General features: G+C 42.8%; 1 protein-coding gene across 13 annotated transcripts in view; it reads left to right on the top strand.

Annotated features, from left to right (window-relative positions):
* The first annotated feature begins 453 nt into the window (after nucleotides 1–453).
* Nucleotides 454–17,720, top strand: part of nrxn2b (neurexin 2b) — a 592,065-nt gene continuing 574,798 nt past the window's right edge. For 5 of the 13 annotated variants that reach the window (XM_019268032.2, XM_027287991.1, XM_019268029.2 and 2 more), the window contains exon 1: nucleotides 458–651. The gene's annotated coding sequence lies outside the window, so the exon portion shown is untranslated. Of the gene's footprint in view, nucleotides 652–17,720 lie in introns of all 13 variants that reach the window. The other 8 variants (XM_027287994.1, XM_027287989.1, XM_019268027.2 and 5 more) reach the window with 3 other exon arrangements.

The raw sequence follows: 17,720 nt of genomic DNA, 5'->3' as shown, positions 1-17,720 counted from the left end.
GACTGATCAAGATTTAATATTTTCACTCCTCTGGATTATTTTTAATAAATGCATTCACTTTCATCTCTGACCACTCCATTTATATTTTCCTACAATATTCACTGTCTGTCAGCTGCGTGCACTTCTCCCGTCTCCCTTTGCCTTTCCAGCCAGGGTGAAGTAGCTTTCTCCAGCCGGAGTGGGGCGTGTCTCTGTGGGCGGCCTTCTCAGTGCGGTGCCGCTGCTACTGCTGCTGATGCCACTGTGTCTCCTATTCGAGTGGATGCAGGTGGAGATGCGTCAAAGCACCCAAAGGCACCCAGAAGCATCCAGCAGGAACACAGCTACGGGACCTCCACAATAAAAGCCCCAGCGATACATATCAATGTAGGAGTTTTCATTTGAAAAGAAGAATCAGGAGTTGCACTTACTGCCGTGTGGCTGGCTTGACAGCAGGGATGCAGGTGGAGCGACTCGGCCAGGACCGTTCACATCTGTCTTGAAGGAGAGAGGGGGGAAAGAAAACCTGCGTTCTGGTCTCCTCACCGCTCTGGATAAAAAAAAAAGAAAAGAAACACAGACGCGTAAATTGCGCGCAGGCTTTATACAGGGATATTTACAAATCTCCCCAAGTCTGGAGAATAATATCGGAGGGATTGCCGCAAAACACAAGTAAGGACTTTTCTCTTCTTTGCTGTGACTGTGTGATTCTGTGGGTTTTCTTCTGGCTTTGTCACTCTGTGCGATTGCTCTCTCCAAATGATGACAGGTGATGTCGGGGGGGACAAATTAAAAAAAATAATAATACACTCACATAGTCCAATAATGGGCAGTTGTTGGCTTTGTTTTGTTGAAGGGGAGCCAGCAACAAACGATGCGTAATGGGCCAATATTTGGAGGAGATTTGGGTGGCGAGTGGATAAGGGGTCCGCTGTTTGTTTTCTGCGGCTCTGGGAGCAGACACGTTGAATCCGGTATGGGTTGAAATGACGGACATGTATGTTTTGAAGCCACGCGTGACATCAGCGGCGGAGTGTGGGAATTCAGTAGGGGGGAAAAAATCTCACTATGCTCGCTGAAAGTCAGTTTTTGTGCTTGTTTGAGCTGTGGATATGTTTACGCAATACCCAGACGACTTGTGAGGGGTAATTCTCACAGGGTCCGACACTCATTAAGGTATTTATTTTTAACAGCTTCATTTAAATAAGAAAAAAACAGCTTAAATTGTAGTAAGCGGACACACTGTGTGTATATTAATATTACATGTGGCCTAATTGTCACATGCACACACGCACACATACAGCATGATCACTTGTACACGTACTTCTTCACTCCAAATCACTGAATTGACTGAATCACTGAATTTTACACACTACAGTGTGGATTCAGGATTTTGGCATCATCGACTGGGTTTATTAGTATTTATCTCCCATTCCCCGTGAATTTATCTTTAAAATGCTACACTAAAATCTTTATGACACGGAAAATTAGGCCACCGGAGGGTATACTTTCTTTACTGAGCAGCTGCATTACAATAGTCTGCTGAAGGGCAGAACGGCTGTGGTGATAATGCCATCTCACAAGTGTTTTCTCTAAACAAACGTGGTCAGCACGATGTATTAGAACAGAATGCGTTTGCAGTACGTGGATATTTGGGGCTCTACATTACGCCGACTATACTGCGACTGTGTGTGACTCCTGCGCCACCGTGTCGCCAAACGCCCACTGGGGTGCGTAACGGTGTCTCTACACCAAATCTCCGAAGCAGAGCATAAATAACAAGTGCAACAAATCGGTAGATTCCTCATTATGAGATAGAAGTGTTGTTAGTTCTACTTACAATAAATAAACTGAGCTGAGGCTTCCTAGTTCGGCGGCGCTTGGCGGATGGCGAAGACGCGACCACAGAGAGGAGGAAAGCAGACACTACATCTCTCTCTCTCTCTCTCTCTCTCTCTCTCTTAACGCCAGTGGGCAAACTGACCTACTCTGTCTTTTCATACTGAAGCTGTGTGATTCCTTTTACAATAAATATGAAACCACCAGCTTGTCATTTTTTCACAATACTCACGTTGATAATTTGTCTAATATTTTTCTTGTTGGGCTGAAAATGGAAAGACTTTGCTGAATAACAGAGACAGAAAAGATTTCCACATAGTGCTCACTGTGAAGTTTGATGAATACAGAGGTGTGTCTCAGCTCTGATTGAATGACCTGAATTAATCGCTTGGAGACCTTCAGGAGGAAAATATAATAGCGTAAGGATGATTGGCTCAAACACACACACAGGAAGTGATGGCGTTTCTTGAGTCAGCTGTCTTCTTAATGCAAATGAAACTGTGTGTCAGAAATCAAGCCAGACGATGTGACTCATTTCCTGGTTACGCTATCAGGCCAGAGACATTTGGACTCAGGGCAGAAGGACGTGCTGAAGGACTTCACTGACTCTTGACCTCCGGGTCAAAAATCTATTATCCTGTAGTTTTCAGCAGGTAACTTCATCATCATCCAACCAAAGAATTACAGCATCAATACTGCTTTTCCTGAGCGCAATTTGACTCCATCATCAGCTCAGTCTAATGACAATGGCTTTGGAAATACCTAAATAACTTCTCCCCTTTATAACAATACACACTGAACAGACAACGGCGGCAGAAAGTGGACCTGTACATGATTCCACTTTTGTTCTCAGAGCTTTCAGTGCACTTCATGAAGAGTGCTTAACATTGCCTTTGTGGGTTGAGATGACTTATAATAATTGCAAATTCCCCTGCAATTTGAATAATTTCTCCAGACCTTTTCACTGTTTGTTATTCAGTGAGTGCAAAAAGTACATTTGAGGTCCTGTGCGACTCTTTGTTTTCGCTCATCGCTCTGACATGAGGCTTCCAACAACTTTCCTGAATACAAATCTCCAGCTTTTCAACTCAAATGCCATCATTCCAGGTCAACACACAATCAGCATGCCATTTGAACGCTGCAGAAAAACACCTTTTCGAAATGCATAATGTGACTTATTGTAAAGCATCCACTATGTGGGTGGACTATGTAGACCCAGATTGTTCGAGTTAATCTCAGAGAATGGACTTGATGAAGGAGCTGGATCTCATAAGATATTCACTCTCATGCTGTGTAAATTTAGGCCGAGCGCAGCCCTCGAAGCAGCTGTCAGACTGGAGGCATCAGTCAGAAACTCTATCCGTTCACAGGTCAGTGTTTTGAGCAGCTGTCATTTTTCTCCTGACAGAGAGCCGAGGCACTGTCTTCTATCTCACCTCTATCAAAACACGGGCACTCACACTGTCCTCACACCTCTCCCCACCCCGCAGCGCCCCTCCGGTTTACCACCACCGCGAGTGAGCGAGCGGAATTGGAAGAGTAGAGAATCTGAATGGATAATCTTCCTGTAATCCCTCGCACGACGGCAAAGAGAGCAATCTGCCTCATTAACTCACACTTCTGCCGTTCACCGTCTGGCCCTCATCCATCTTCCCGTCCATCCGTCCACAATCCCCCTGCAGAGAGGGAGCGAAGAGAGGTGGAGGAAAAGGGGAGCTTAAGGGAGCTATAAAGAAGGCAGACACTTTCACTTGCATAAAAAAGGGGGGAGGAAATGCAATAGAAAAATGAAAGATTTCATCCTTCTCCTCCTCACGCCCTCCATTTTAGCTGTGGGGGCCATGATGAAGGAAGACATGCCCGGCCTGCTCTTTCTTCCGCCTTTCTATCACTTTTCTCCTTTGATTAAGCAGTAGCAGAGTAGACGTGGAAGAGTCTATGATGGGGAGATGGACTGAAGGACCTCTCATTGTCTCTGAGTGATTGCATGGATGGATTTGTGAGAGAAAGGAAGAAAGGGAGCCAGTAGACAGAGAGGGATGAGAGGAAACAGCATGGCCGATATCCGATCAAGTTACGCCCTTCCTCCTGTGTGGCCATGCTGGTAGGATATCTGTGTCTAGATAGGGACTAATATTAGTCAGTCTGGCAGGATATTGAGTATGTCAAAGTTTTGCTTTTGCTGTCGGCAGCAGAGGAAACGGCACAAAATTGCTGTGTGATGGCACCAGTTGAATTCAAAGCTCAGTGCTGCTTTTTACAACTTGCCTTTGGTCCTTCTAATTGAGAAAGAGTTGAGAGACTTGGATGTTGAAAACCCTGGATCTGTGCCACATACTCTACTGTATTCCATAAAGATTGGGTCATGAATTCATTCAGCAGAGCTCATAAGTATCTGAATCTTGGATGAGGATTTTTTTCTTCTCTCAAATAGTTGAAAGTATTGTAATCCCAGCCCCCCTTTTTTCATATCTGAGAAACCCACAAAAAGCAAGCGCTGCCAATGAATTAATGAAGATGTTCTTTGTAGCCTCCAGTGAGAGGCTGATTTGAAATATTTGCATTACCATATTGCCTTTTAAGAGGCTCAAGCGATCCTTGGTGCTACAGTCAAGCTGGAATTTCCGAAAGAGAATGGAGGAGTATCAATAATAGAGACGTATAACAGACATTCCAAGAGACTTTGTCATGTCTGCCTATTGTTTCTTTTCATCCTCACCTGAAACGTCATCTCCCTCAGGTGTCAAACCAAACTAGACCTTAGTGACCAGCTTATGTTGCATGTGTGGGACGAATCTCTTTAGCACCCGGCCGGTGAGCTGTTTAACCTAAATTACTCCAGCACAAAGGCAGCTGCTGTTTCTCAGGTTTAAAAATATCACCCCAAACTCCCTACCTCCCCATTTGGAAGGGCACGTTCTGGACAAAACAAGCTGATGTAACCTCACTGTTGATGATGATGTATCATGTTCACCTGCAACCTGAAGATATTCCTTCCTCTCACAGTCAGTAGTAAACACTGGTGGCTTTTTGCAGCGCACAGCCCGTTAGACCAGAATGTTCTGATCCTCATTTGGCTTTCGCATCATCACACGTGAGCACCAAGACTGTCTCCATCTTTATCTGAACTGTACCCATCCGTTCAGGGGTATGCTAACATGTGGTTAGCTGTGAAAGGATCCTACTTCAAAGTGGAGCAGGTTGCATAACAGGGATATGGGACACAAAAAACCCCACATAAGAGTTTTATGCTCATAATTGAAGAGTGGGTGTTAGTAACTAATCCTTATGCTGTGGGATATCACTCATCCACACTATTTCTAGTTTTGCATAATCATGCAATTTGTTTGCATAACACTTGTGTATCTAACTACACTATAACATTTGCTCCCAAAGACAAGTGCTGGACATTACCATCAGTCACTTACTCGAAATTTGGAGAGAACCTTATGCAATCAGATGCAAGCTACTGTAATCCACAAGACGCCTCTTTTCTTTTCCTCTTAGGGAATGTTTGATTAATTTACCCTATGGTTAACAAAGCATATGATGAGAATGTTTTACAACTGGAACAACATACATTATTTTCAAAGATTCATAGAATATAGACAGTTCAGGGAAAGTTCAGAGTCATCACTTTGAATGTGAATGTGTTTGTGTTCCCCCACACTGAACACTGTATATGAATCACACATTAGCTGTAGCTACAGTCGCAGTCATGCAGCCAGACTTGCTTCCTCAGATCCTTTTTTTTTATTATTACAATTTTAGTGTTTCTGTTAGTTTTTTCTTTTGAACTCCTCCTCCCTTCTTAGCTGACTCTCAGCAGAGCACCTTGAAAAACTGTAAGTATTGCTTTCAGTCAAGTACCCTTAAGAGAATTGTTGTGCTCCACCGCAGTTTATTTATCTCCTGAGAAATCCATAAGGCCTTTGCTCATCCTGTCATGGAGGAATATATTTTCAGAGAACCGCCCCAGCAACCAAATCAACACAAGATGTCCAAACTATACATGCTAAAAACTGTGAATTGTAGCTATTTCCAGTACCAGAATGCACCTGTTCCTTAAAGTCTATTCACTGGCTGAAATTAGGTCTGGATTGTCCCCACCTATGGGAAGGATGGGCTGAGCGTCAGGGGGCACGTGGGGGCTGATGGGGGTCATGATATTGAGATACTGTCTACTGCTGTGGCTGCGGCAACACTCAGCCTCAGCATGACAGCACTTTCCCCGTCAGGCGATGGAGAGGGATGGCTATTCTGCACGCCACAATGGCCACTTCACTGCAGAGAGGGAAATGCTTTGGCGGGGCACAATGGCTCCTTTTAGAGAGGTGGTGCTGCTGCTGCCGGGGCCTGCATTGGGTTTGTGCAGCCAGCGTACCTTCATCAGGCTTCTCTTGTCACAGATACGATGGCGCTGTGTTTGCAGACAGCCACAGGGCAGAGTGTGGGAATAGCCACCATTTATCCCATAGAACTCTCACGTCGAGCGCTCTCAGCAGCCAAGGACGTAGGTTGAGCAGACAGGGTCAAACAATTACCCAGCACTATTCTCTCAGTTGTAATGAGCCAGGAATAGAGAAGCGCAATTGAGCGATGACTGCTGACACCGTTTTGTGATTCAAAGGAGAAACACAGATATGAAATAAGCACTAAAATTCAATCACATTTAGCTTTATTGTGTTTTTATAGTTGTTATGTATCTTACTATCTTTATTTTTTTTGTGGTGGAAAATTGAATTCATGATAGCTGCGGTGTTAATTTTTATTTGCACCATATGCCCTGCTTCAAACTTTAGTTTTAATAGCTTCTCTCATACTGGTGCAGATTTGTCAGGGGCAAACGAGGCCTGTGGCACTTGTCGCATTCCCAGTTTCAGGGGGAAAAGCAGAGACATGAGAGGCTAGATGTGTCAGAATGATGGTAAGAGCAAAATAGGGGGAGGAGGAAGGAGAGACAGGGAGAGCAGAGTCCCAGACCCTCCTCCCCTCCCTCCATCGCAGTCCAGCCGTTTCAATCGAGCCATCCATCCAGATAGCTCAGACTTGCTGACTAACTGCTCTGATGCACTGCAGGCTTTTCTTTAGTCTTTTGGACCACATCCCTCTCCATACTTGGACATTTTAAGCTGCTCAGTGCACAGTGCACACAGTTACATCCATTTCCTCCTACATTCCTTTTTCAAAACCTTAACTACTTCTTCACAAACCAGTGCAAGACTTCCTTTTCCAACTAGTCAGATTTTACATCATATATTTTATATTTTATTTCATTTTTCAGCAACTCTATAACAAATATAACACAATACTGATGCAGGCCATATAATTGTGAAGCCATATAAAACGTAATTACTGTACATTTCCAGCTCCACAAGTAGTGATTTGCCCAATTAGTGTACCTGTTGAGACAGGATGCAGAGTAATACAGTGCCTATCATGGCTCATATATTATCAAAAAAAAGGAAAGAAACAGCACCACCTGCAAAATCTGAAACACCATCCACCAGAAAAAGACAGGAATTCACATTGTTGGACAGATTGGGTTAATCACCATTATGTGTTCATGTGTGTGCAAAACACCTCAGCACCGACATCACAGATGCTAAGCTGTAGTTGTGTCTCGTTGTTATACTACCTAAAATCTTATTATAGCCAAAACTATTTTGGTTAATCAGTGGTTTAGAACACTCCTGATATAGTTTCAACAGTCTGAAGATGTCCAAAGCGGCAGCCTCTCAAATCAGGGCTCAGAAATTAAATAGCCCAGATCTGATTGTTTTGGGATCAGAGCCACCCTTCCCATCAATGGTGCTAATTGTTGGGGTTTAGCACTTACCAGGTTTCCAAGTCTCTCTCTAACTTCCAAACGAAGCAGTCCAGGCTTTATCACTGTTTTCCCTCTCTTTCAAGCTGGTATGACACACCATTTGGCCAGGGTGTTTGGGGGCTGGCATGTATGGCGACTTGTGCCTCCCACTCCACAGTGAGTCCCTGGAATAACTATGCAATTTGACATGGCCCCTGGTGTACAGCAAGCTGTAGAGTGTGGGAGACAGGAAGTGTGCATGTGTGTGTGTGTGTGTGTGTGTGTGTGCGTGTGTGTGTGTGTTTCACAGATGGTATTAGCAACGGAGATGCCTGTGCCTTTTTTGACAGAGTAGATCCCTGGGAATGTATCAGGGATTTCCACCACTGCTGTGGCCTGTCAGTCGGTCACCCTTTTTTGGTTTTCTGAAACAGAGGACACATTACAAGATTTCGTGACATTTTCTTGAGCGAAGTTAGCATAAATCTGCAGACACCACAACCTGAATTTCCATGAAAGGCAACAATAAAACTCTTTTATCTGACATAATACATTTTTTAAGCATAAAATCTCAGTGCCTCTTTCTTCCAGTTGAAGTGAAACAAGACAAACGGCTATAAAACGAAAAACAAACAAGAAGGTTAACGTTGATCAGAAAACACAAGCATATTCAATATTACCCTTACAGAACAAATTTTACACCAGAGATACAGTTAGGTAGTAATGTCTACCATACAGTATGAAGAAAGATCAATATCATCACAGTGAATAGCTTCCAGGCTGACAGAGAATCAAAGAAAGATACTAACACAGAAAATAAGATTTAAAAAAATGGAGAAGCGAGAGAGAAAAAAAGACAAACACAGGCAGATCACAGGAGCCCAGCAGGCCTCTGAGGTCTTCCAAAACGCAGATGCTGTGTTGAAAAGTCTGCCCCACCAAAGCCCTATCAAACTTCTTCAGAGCGTTATCGATCGAAAGCTCTCTCTCTTGCCAAGCCATTTTCTCTAAGGATGCCGCTATCTGCAAGGCGGGCACTTTGCTCCAGTTACCCACTATTCACTCGCTAACCCTGCTCTGCCATCAGCCATGAATCTATAAGACTTAGTCACACCTGTGTGGCCTGGAGCAAGTCAATGAGTAGAGAGAGTGAGTGTGTTGTTCTCCCCTCTAACATTAACATCTCCATCTTCTTCTTGGTTTATACTTCTTGTGTTCTGTGTTCAGGGAGAGGGGAAAAAAAACAGGGATGAAGTTCTTGCACGCATACTTGTCTCTTTTCACAATTTCCAGGAGATTTCTGAGATTTGCATAGTGATCACATCAGCACTAAGAAAATCATCCATTATTAATGGCCGTAGACATAATTGGCCTCTTGATGATGTCTGAGTACACTGAATAAGAATGTTAGATCGGTCATTCCTGTTGGGATAACTTTCAGTGTTCTTGCTACATTAATATTAACTAACATGGTCAGTAATTGCCACAGAGAAGCAGTCATCTAGTCTGTAGTCTTACAAAGCCATGCTTCATCTCAGCTCAGTTTGTGCTCTGACATTTAAGTCAGGGAAACAAACACCTAGAAGTGATTGAGCCCAACAGATATGTCCTGAGGCAATCAGCATAATAGCGTAAAGATGATGATGTGTGACTCGCAACCTCTTGAAATCCAGAAAAGCTTGTGAACATCTATCTAAAGTGGGTATTATAAATCATGGGGCTCAAAGAAAGCGTAATTTTTGCAAACACACTTTTTCTGAAACCTTATATTCATTCTGAAACTGATCTCATGAATAGTGGGAAATAATAAAAATATTTCCATAAATCTCACCCTTATGCAAACATTGACGATTGCTACAATACTTTTCACACTTTAGGAGCATCTAGCAGTGTAATTGTGGATTGCAACCCCCCCTCACCTTGACTTCTCCTTCCTGCTATAAAGGCGTAAACTACAATGGCCATGTGAAAAATTCAAAAGGCCCTATTTGTGCTGTAAAAACCTGTTGGGTCATCACGGCTGTCTGTGTTATATAGCTATGCATATTATATTCCATGTCTGACATACCAAATAGAGCACCTTACATATTACACACCAAGCCTTTTATGTCATACATTTATTTATCTTTGTTCAGATTCCACTCTCTACGGTTAAATGCTTAGTATCAGCCCTGAGAATTTCAGTGACCTTCCTTGATGCCATTAAGTGCTTGTGGCACAATCCACAGTGTACTGCCACCTCCACCCTCTCTGGTTCAGAGCAGGAGAGCTGAACCAGAAACAATGGGTGCTAGATGCAGTGTGAGATAGGCTGCGAGTACTCCCTGACCATCAAGGAAGGACATGCTTTTATGAACACGGCCCATTGGCACCCGTCAGCATCATATACTTCACAGACAGCTCCGAGCACTGTATTGTGAGCTGCTGTCAATTCAGCACCATTGACGGATCCCTACCTGCATGTGTTATTTCATCTCTCTCATGCACTTGTCTGTCTGTCTCACAAAGCCAGACTAGTGAGTTAGTCAGTTAACCTTGGGTTTAACATTCCTGCTGTACAAAGATGTCTTCCCGTACATCACTCTGGTAACCCACAGCATGCTGCATACAACTTCAGGATTTAATCAACATCTCTGTAGCAAAAACTCAGTCAATACTTTAAACATTTTTAGATCATTTGCTCTCTCTAGCTGTAAAACATAATGTCTAACAAATAGCAGGTAGATGTTAGTTGAGTGTAGATATCAATAATGAATTAAATTTAGACTATTAATTGTGCTACAAAACTCCCAACATCGATTGGTTCAGTGTAAACTGTTGCACTCATATTTCATCATTGCAGCGCTGGAGAACATGAAACCAACTTTTTAAATAGAAATCTTTTTACCGAGTCAATACACAGTACTGTATTAATGGAAAGTTAAGTGTGTCCACTGTGTTCTGATAATGCTGCACTGCTAAGCCTTTTTATTTGTGCACATACACTATCAGCGTTTTGTCTGTAGGAGCCCTCTTTAGCCTTGGCAATAGAAGCAGTCTTCACTTTTCACTGCGGTAATGTTCTGTCTGTACCATGTTTCCTATTCATGAAATACAAGAGCATTGTTAAATTTTATTATATTTTTCTTATACATACTTTTATATTCTAACTCATATAAAGACCACACTTATAAGCCTCATCAGTTATGACTTATGTAACTTTTATTTGTGGAACTAGGAGTTTAAATTTTTGTTGTTTACATAGTATGAGCATTGTATGTCATCAAACAAAGGCAAACACAATTTCTATTATCACTATATATGGTTTTTTAAATATTTCTACTGTTGATTGTTTTTCCTAAAATTCCTGGAAAGTTGTTTTTTCTTTTCCTGAACAGGAATACTCGGTTAGCAGCCTTATTCACAGCAGCAAAAAAAAACAAAACTCAATTGCATAGTATCAAGGATACAAGTAAACAGTCTGGCAGTGGCTTACTCCATGAATGCGAATGTAACCAGTGCTGAAGGGAGAGCCATGCTGTTGATTCATTACCTTGGACAGTTCCTCTCTTCAGCCCACTCTGCCTCCTCTCTCCCATCTCGTCTTTGAACCAGCCAATTGTTTCTGAGGGAGTGAGAGGGTTTCAGAACCTTGGATAGCTCCAGATCCTGGCCTGCTGCTCACTCTCTGCTGTTTTTTCCACTGTAGCACCGAGGAGCTGTTCTTTCAGCACCTACTTCCACACACTTTGCAGCTCAGTTCTCACTTTCTGTGTCCAAGTGTGTGTACCAGAAACATAGTGTGTGCTCTGGCTTTGTTGTTGGACAGAAGGACCACTGCTCTGGCTTTTTGTGATGGATTAGAGGTGTGTATGTGTGTCTTAGCATGTGAGTGTGTTGAGGGGGACTTGGACACTGCATACTTTTGGGCTATGCTCCAGTGTTTCTCTCTCTACCTCCACATTTCTCGCTTTCTCCCTATAATTGTGAGCCCGGCTTGGCTCTGTCATTGTTTACCTTCCTGACAGTGCTTATACTTTTACTCACTGCTGTTGCAGAAATTAATGGCAGGTCTCAGGAAGTAAACAACCATGGAATGACAGAGTCAGGCCCATTTCTAAATACAATACAAAGGTTGTTTAGGTGTGTGTGTGCATATCCTGGGCTGGTGGTTGCTTGAGCCGCTGTTTTTATTAATTATTGACTTGTGTAAAGCCAGTGGGAAGGACTTGCGGGCCTTGTGGGATGACACTACTATGATTATGTCTGATTTACGGCCCTGAGCTTTTAGTGATGACTGTGCAGGGCTTTCTCCTCTACCCTCACTTCTTCCCACCCTCCCTTTTCTTTCTCTCCCACTCCACTCTTACACTGAATCTGTCTTTTTTTTATAATCAAGCCAGACTTGAGACCAGCATAATAGAGGCTTAGAGCAAGAACAGCTGACTCGGGCCCTTTGATGTTTTGGCTGCTGTTTTTTGCGTCAGGTCATGGTGTAAATGTAGTGATGAGGCCATAGAATGTTAAGCCCAAGCCTCTTAGTGCACTTAAGGTAGCTTCAGACTATCTGTGTAAGCTCTTTTGAAGTGCATACATTTTGTCTGATGGTATATGCAAAGTTTTCAGTGAAGGAAATAGGGTAGTGATTTACGAAGTATCATAGGGTAGCAGTTGTGCTCAGTGTGCAATCAGTACTGTACCCATGTGCCTGCAAGGGTTGTGTGTAAGTGTGTAAGAATGCGTCAAAGTAGATTACATGAAAATTATAAACCGCTGTTTTAAGTGTTGATCTTGCAGGACTAAACACATTTAGCAGAAGCACAGTTTATTAGAAAATTTTGAAGAATGCATCTGCATCACTATATGTGTATACATTTTGTGCATGTGTGTGCCCTGTAGATGCCCCCCGGCACCACCTGTGACCTAAGGAAGGGTAAAGTCAGTGTGCTGATGTGGCAGCTGAAGCCTTTTCCTACCCCTACAGATGGCCCTGCTAGGCCACGGCACGGCACGGCACAGGGACAGCTGCTGGGTGTCACAGTGACAGAGAGAGAGAGAGAGGGTTGAGAGGGTGAGAAAGCAAGGGAGCATTTACGGTGTTATTTATGTTTGTGCTTTGTATGCTGACAAATGCAAACTGTCTCCTTACCCCTTCTTCTCTTTCATACCTTAGCACTTTGGGCGCCAAGGTGCAGCTACACACAATACGAACGGCAATGTGCAGCCAGTCAGGAGCAAGCAGCTGCAGACAATGTTAGTTTGGGCTTGTATGGTGATGAGTCAGAGGTGAAGGATGAGTAAAAGTGGAGACACCAGGTAAAGGTGATAGAAATATGACAATAAAAATAAATGAGGAGAGAATGGAGTAAGGTAATGGAACTGGTTTGTGGAGGAGGAGGAGGAGAAGGTGGAAGAGAAGGAGGAGAAATGACTTGTAAGATGGAGGAAGGAATGGAAGGGGAGGAAGAGGAGGAGAGAAAATGTTTGTCTTTTCACTTAACACAGTAAGAGTACCAGAAAAAAATAGCCAGAGAGAAAATGAGGTTTGGTGAGGGTGCAGAGAGCAACCTGTGGTTTGACATTGGCTCACCTTGGCTGTCAGTCAGTAGGGAGGAGGGGTTATTTGTCTCCCCCTGGTGCACTCCCTGCTGCTTTAATGAATTTAAGGAGGCTTTGGGAATGGCTAATGCACTTGTTTATAGAGGGAGGAAAACAGGTGACTGCAATATTCACCTCTAGCAGTTGTTTCCTGGGGGGAGCCAAATAGTGCGGGCTGCATGCTGGGGCTCACGTGCAAATTGGTTACCATTTTGTTAGTTTGAATCCAAATCATGACCTTTGATTTGTGTCCCCTGAGCTCTCTCTGTTATGTCTCCTGAACCATACAATGTCTTACAGTGCATCCGGATTCTGTTGAAAAATTGTTGCCTGATTTTATATCCCATGCTAATACTAATGCCCAAATGAATCCCACATGTGGGTTGAGGATTTCCTTTCCGCTCTGCCTGCCTCCTCGGTTGGTCTATTGCTACCAAACCATCCAATCCTTCATTCATATGCTCCACTGACTGTGCTGCGTCAAACAAGCAGCCCGTGAACTCATGGGGAAGTCTCCACAGAGAAATGGGATAGTGAGCTGCTGGGTGTGTGGGCAGTTTGTCCGTTGTGGGAAGTGATGTGGAGGAGTGAGGAGAATGCAGCTATCATCCATTCCTATTAGAGGATAGGAGAGATATAGGAGAATGAGTAGGGGAGAGACAAGAAAGAGACAATAAGTCACAAGATGCCAAGAGAGCACAGAATATGCCTCTAGATGCAACATGAGCATGAACATATCCCTTATAGTTGTGTTAATACCAAGGATGAGAAAGAGGGAGAGAGAAAAAGAGGGACTAAAAAAAGAAAAGGACTAAATCTCGAGATAGAGACCTTTACCTCCTGTGCGGTGTTAAATGCTAAACATGTTTCTGCTTACTGCAGAGCATAGCTCTGTCAACCCTTCAGGCCTTTTCCTTGCCTCTGACTCCTGAGAATGAGGGGAGTGGTGAAGCAGAGGACTGGGTATGTCAGAGCTGGCTGTAGGCTGCTTTCCTGCCTGAAATTGCTAAGAGATCTAGCTCTCTGGTCGGCTAGTTTAGCTCATTTCAGTAAAAAACAAAACAAAAAACATCAACAACAAAAATGACATCTAACCAATTTCTGATTTCATTCGTTTAGTTTCCAAATCTCTCTTCAGCACAGTGGAGCAAATGCACTGGTTCAAGTTGAAACTGACAAGATTGACTGATAGCATGGCATTGCCAGGGGATGTCTAAGATAACAGAGTTGCAGAATTATTGACAGATTTCTCTCTATGTCAGGTTAGGTTACTGTATTAAGTATGTTAGTGTATGACTGGGAATGAAATAAAGAGACTGCTCATATTTTTAGTGACCATGAAAATACACTGCAAATTATATTTGAATCCAGCAATTAGATTTGAATACACAAATGTGTTTATTTGACCTGAATATGGCACGAGAATCAAGCTATAGAAGTGTTAGAAAAAGAGAAGGTTCAGTGATGGGAGGCGTGACTAAAAGGTCAGTGGAAATGATTTGCATGACTTGAAGTGCAATTTTTACAATACAATTTCTTTAAAGTTGTAGAAAGTTTGGCTTAATGCTGAATGACTAGTCTGATATCTAAAACCAAGATGGGACCATGGATCGCCATTGTGAATGTTATAGAAATCTGGCTAGTAACAGTGAAGGTCGATGTCAAGGTGGCACCTCTCACACCCAAAGTGGTACAGTTTGGACCTGTTGAAGAGAGTAAAACAGCAGAAGGCACAACCAATAGTTCCAAACATTGAGTAGTTCCAACTTTGAAACCCATTCAAGTGTTTCAAAAGAATGATTACCGAGGCTGATGATGTCATTTTGCTGACCTCTCACGAACCTAGTGAGCAGTGGAATATATATAAAGAAAAAAAAAGATCTAGTTAGATTGAGATTGCTATAAAGTTTCTCTTTCTCTTCTCATAGAAGTTCGAATGAGTTTCTTGGAAGACTGGCCATTGAAGGAAAAACTTATTTACCCTCTCACTGGAGATACTATATTATAAAAATGTTTTGTTGAATGCAATTGGTTGTCTTGTATGTTATGCACTATTGACCCAACTTCTTTCTTGGCTTTAATTGAATAGTTGCTGGCTTCATTCATTGATATTCACTTGCGCTCGTTTATGTGACTGAACAAAAGATAACATTATGTGAGGATGACCATAGAAGCGTGAGAAAAAGATGAATAAACAAATATAGTAAATTGATTCTGCAATATCAGAACAGTCCTTTTCCATGCAAAACTAAACACAGAAAATGAATCCATGCTGCAGGCCTACCCACTGTCACTGCTGCTGTCTGTACCTCTGTAAACCATACAAACAGCTTGATGGGTCTATATACTGTAGAAAGCTACGTACACCACGTGACCGAGGTTTCTTCTGGACCTTCACCTGGCAGCTCGCGGCAGCACCCGTGGTCACCTGGGTCCAGTTCGGGACGTACAGTACGTCGGTGCAGAGACGAAGACACAAGGAAAATAAAAAGAGAAGATAAAACGTGCGAAGGAGTTTTAAAATCACGGATATGTTGTGTAGAGGTGTAAAATGTTTGGTGTTAATGCATTCAGAGTGCTAGCTTAATTGTCTAGTGGCGCTAACAACATGGACTTTCTAAAAACGGAGGTGGAGGATATAAAACAAAGTGCAGCACGTCGACTTGGTGAGTGTTTATGTTATTGTGTCGTTTATCTTTGTATTAAGTAAAGTTGTAAGCATTTCTGTGCGTGTGTATGACATTACAGCTCGGTTTGTGGAGTTACAGAAACTCTGTCAGCTGAATGGCGCAGTTTATTTAAGTCTAACTAATTGACGCAGTTGGCTAAACGACAACGAAATGAAGAGCGCAGCGTTTCTTCTCACTTTGTGACTTAGAAGAGGAGACGTGCATAAACAGCGAATAATATAAACATACACACACATACATAATGTTTTTCTTAGCACTACAAGTGATACCAAAACCTCAACGCCGCAGGTGTTTTCACTTGTGCCTAATTAGACCTATGCGCAGGTGGCGCTATGCCGCCAATTAAGAGTGTACCAAACTGCGTCATAATGAGAAAAAGAAATGATTAAAAAGTAGTAAGGCAAAAGCAAATAAAGTCTGTGCTGAGAAGAGTCTAAATAAATAAACAACAGTAAAACAAAATAGGTGAGTGAGTGTACTGTGTTTGGTCTGGAGCTGTCAGGTGCTGGTAGTAGTTTAGTTGTCTGTAGAACCCTCTCAATAAGCACCACCCTTTGTCCTAGTCATAAAAACAGTAGTAACCTGCAAAGGGCTTTACTGTCAGGCCAGCAGTCATTTTGTAAGAGGTGCAGTAGGTGTCATTGTTTATGACTGGTGGAGGTCTCTTTGTGTTATATGGTACTTTCAATGCATTACAGTAACTGAGCGCCATCAGTGTGGGTTTTGTGGCTCTGTCACTTAAATGTGATGCTCGTAGTGGCCTCCTTGAGAAAGTGGTGGCAGAGAATCTTTGCTTTCCTAACAAGCATTTACCATTGGCTTTGGTGTGAATCAGGCACGGATTCTTATGTCAAATTTTAAGAGGATAATTCAAACAGTTCAGAGATGCAATAGAACAGTGGAAATAACTCTACCACACTACACACTAAGGTATTATGTACATACAAGTCACTTAACAGTAGGGATGGGCGATATGGACAAAAAAATGTATCCCGATAATTTCTGGTATTCATAACAGTAATGATAAAAACAATGATAAATAAACACCAATCAAGCCTAATCTATAAAGACTATAAATCTATCACCAAAATAGATAAGGCTAGGGGAGCTGGTGGTGGGTTGCTGAATGTAACTGTGAACCAATCAGGAAATAACTTTTTATTTCTCTGACTGATAACAGCCTTATCGAGGCCGGTGCTCGCTCTCTGTTATTGCTCTCTCTCTCTCTCTCTCTCTCTCTCTCTCTCTCTCTCTCTCTCTCTCTCTCTCGAGGTTCGACCGAACTGAGTGTGTGTTGGGCTGCGAATGTGTTGCGCACATATATACGTCATTAATAGGATATATCGCACATTCCTACTGAACAGGTTAAATTATGGTTTCAGATCTGAGGTGAGAGTACGTCAGCAGCATTATTAGTGCCTCAGCCGTGATGGCTCATCAGTGATGTCATAACTAGACAAGCAACATCTTGGACATGAAACATGCCCAGCGGTGCTGAATTAAAAGTTATATCATTTCTGGATGCATGCTTCATTGGTTTCTTCTCTGAACGTGTGGTCAATTTACTCAGAGGTGTGTGTGTGTGTGTGCTGCTGTATGCCCGTGCCTTAGTTTGCACCACACTGACGTTCCTAAGGCTTTCTGTGTGTCAGTGTGACCAATAGTATATATGCTCCAATTTTTGTCTGTGTGCGACTTAAGGTGTTTGTGTGCGAGTCTGAGTGGATGTGAGGGAGTATTCATGGATCCTAGCCCGTGGGCAGGGAACATCATCTTTTCTTGTTTGCTGGATGAAGGGATGTCTCAGAGTGTAGACTGCCTTTCTC

The sequence above is a fragment of the Larimichthys crocea genome, chromosome XIV (genome assembly GCF_000972845.2).
Source record: "Larimichthys crocea isolate SSNF chromosome XIV, L_crocea_2.0, whole genome shotgun sequence".
NCBI lineage: Eukaryota > Metazoa > Chordata > Actinopteri > Sciaenidae > Larimichthys > Larimichthys crocea.
The sequence above is the reverse complement of the archived record's forward strand: the minus strand, read 5'-3'. Positions and strand labels throughout refer to the sequence as shown.